We start from the raw sequence: 3,447 nt of genomic DNA on the forward strand, positions 1-3,447 counted from the left end.
AGGAAATCACTCCAATATCCATCTTGACCACCACATAACAAACAATTATACTGCTGGTAGGATAGAGATGGTGCACATATCTCTCTCCGGGGAGAATATCTACAATCTTGCCAAACATGAGGTCCATCACAATATGGACATGGATCATCAAGATAAGATTTCCAACCACCAAGCTCATGTTCATTCCACGATGCCATAGTAATAAGTAAACTAAAATAAAAATCTACCTAACACAAGAAATAAAAGAAAACTAAAAATGAATATTTACAAGTTTGAATTCAAACAAGTAGGCTAAAATTCCAAACCAACTTAATACGCCAAATTGTTCCCCGGCAATGGCGCCATTTTTAATAACACTCAAATTACACTCTTGAATGGGTGTAAATGATCGTTGTCAATATAAAACCCAACTAGGTTGGGGTCGAATTCCACAGAGATTATGGTGTGAACTCAAGTTGTTTGCGATTTAATCACTGATAGTTTAATGTTTCCTGAAATGACGGGTTTAGGTTTAACAAGTTGTTTTTTGTCACTTTACTTTTAGTGTTTGTATATTAGGAGTTTATGAAATAACCAGAATTATGTTCACTCAGGCTTACGGTACATGACAGATGCTAAAAGTGGTTCAAGATTCTTACGGTGGTAGGATAATAAGCTATCTTTATCGATATTTTGCTTAAATACCTCTCAACCTACTTAAGAGTTTAACTCCCTAATCCTCTCGGACTTAGGGAATTTCTATTTATTGTCCAGACTTTACCTCATGTTACCCAACCTTGTTACAGCGCTGATTATTAAATGAAGTATTTCTGAGTCCCTGTTGATAATTCACTTCCTACTATATTTGATTTCTTTCTCAAGAAAATCAAAGTAGGTGTGTCTACTATTTGCAACCAACAGAAGTTAGTTAAAACTTCATAATAATCAAGAAATCCTACCACCTTTTGACTCTTGAATACTTAGCACCTCATCAAGACCTAACCCTAGATCCCATAACTCAGGTTAATGGAGTTTATCCACTCATGATGCAATGAAGGAAACACATAATTTAATTCATGATTTTAAAGATGAACTTATAGAGATGAATAATAACCAGTGAATCGTAGATTAGATCACAAAGGAAAATCCTAAAAATACTATTAATAATCTCTTAAAATAGTTGTGTTGTTAAAGTCTAGGAGTAGAGAGACAAAATATCACAATATGTTTTCAAAACTCAAAGTGTCGAATAATGTCTGGAATCCCTCTAGAAAACCCTAAAAGAAAGCTTTAAATAGTTTACCCAAATTATGGAAACAAAATGAAGGTTACAACTTTTCCTCTGAATAGACGACAATATCTGTGATAGAGTATTAGGAGTCTGAAGACTTATTACGGATGTCGTCAGCTCCTTTTCACTTTTGGCTTTTGCTGTCTATGACTAATGACGACGATGATGGCTTATCAGGATTTTGATGGATTATCAAGAACATCGTCACATTCCTTATCTAATTCTCATATCCTGTCTACATCTGACGATATTATTAACGCCTTATCACCATCATGACGGCATATCACAAAATGTCATCAACTCTTCCAGCTGAAACTCATCTCCTATTTAAGTCTGATGTTGTCTTTGATAGTTTATGACTGGGCTGATGACTTATCATGAATGTCATCAACCACACTTGTCTTTTATTTGCTTCACATTTCAACCTTTTTGCTTCCATTATTTTTGGTTCCCCTGCATCTTAACATTTACTGTAAAATCAAAGTAAACTAATCAAAAACAACTAAAGTTGCTCAAGATCTTGCAATTATTTTGAGTTAAAAGCCTCAAATGTGTTAGCGTAGGCTCACACTATCATCATCGCTTATAGTCATATTTGAATGATGGCTAGATGATTGGACTTTACAAGCTTTTGATTAGGTAAATTAAAGATGGTCATCCAGCTTAAATCAACACGGAGTAATTTTTATTATTTTTAGAGTAGAAACAACTCAATAGGTAATGAATTAGATCCTATTCGAGTCCATAATACAAGATATTTGACAAGAAGAAAACACATAAAGTTGTTTCCATCATAGGTAAATTGATCCATGGGAACATCGACTAAAGAATTTCAATGCACACGATTTTGCTCATTGTTTTGGATGAATTAGTTTTGTTAGGAATATTGACTTTGCCAAATATTATTATTCATCATCCTTATTCCTCCCTCACTAAAGTAAGGGAATTAAAAAATTTAAAGATAGGGGTTGAGCCTTAAGGCTGCCTATGTATCCCACGAAAGGGGAAATCTATCCTTATGTAGTTTTGATAGTTGAGGAAAAACTTCATTTCATTACACTATCATTAAATTCATTATGTTATGAAAAGGACAAAATCATAACAACATCTAAAGAAAAGAAACCTAGCAACTAGATCCTTCATAAGTATGGGCATTCTTACTTCTTCCTACTCCCTCCAACTCTTAATCTTCTAAAAAATATAATGGCATCAACTCCAACTCAACTCTTTTAGTACCCACCAAGAGCCCCAACTCAATATTAAAAGCATGAAAATTCTCTAAGTCGTGCCCTTTATCCCTCCAAAATAGTGACAAACCTCTTTGGATTTCCTTCAAACTTTAGACATCATGTTTGACTTCCTTTTCATAGGATCTAGTATCTTGGCATAGATGAGCTTTGAATAAATTTCATGATTTGTAAGTTTGCACCCCCTTAGTAATAGGAATGTTTGTAATAATTGTAATGCCTCAAAAATAGGTCCCGAGATGTCACACGGTGCTTAGAATACAAGCGACCCCAAGCTAACCCTTCTACTGGCATAACTCATAAGCAACTGAATAAAAAGTATAAATCTATACAAATCAATGAACAATAACTCTTTTCTAAATCTGATCAATACAAAACTGAATTTTTAAGATTACAACTCTTCTTTTACAAACAAAACTAAAACTGAATACATCAACTTCTTCTGACTGCCTATGAAGCCTCTACTAGTACTGACTATAGGTAGCCGGGTCATGACTCCCAACTATCACAGCTCAATATGATTGAATAAAGAAAAATAACATACATTTTAAACTGCATAACTAACTCAAGCCCTTAGATCAAAAGGAATCATCACCTGCTGACTGGAAGCTGCAAATGCCTGAACTGATATATATGCTACAACTCGTACCTACACTATGAGACAATGTAGCACATATACATATATGTGAATCAGTACTTTGAGAATGAACTGAGATATGGGGGTGTATGCATTTACATAACCAATCTCATTACTCTTTATAAAATCATGCATGCTGAAATAAATGACTCACATAGCTTGAATAAAAATTTGAAATATAAATCTCATAAATCATGAATAAGAAAGCATGTAATATAAATCTCGTGAGTCATTACACTTTACTTTGAAATCCGTATTCTCCTCTTATTCTTAAAACTTGTAAGTTAGATGAA

This window comes from Capsicum annuum, chromosome 10, assembly GCF_002878395.1.
Source record: "Capsicum annuum cultivar UCD-10X-F1 chromosome 10, UCD10Xv1.1, whole genome shotgun sequence".
Taxonomy (NCBI): Eukaryota; Viridiplantae; Streptophyta; class Magnoliopsida; order Solanales; family Solanaceae; genus Capsicum; species Capsicum annuum.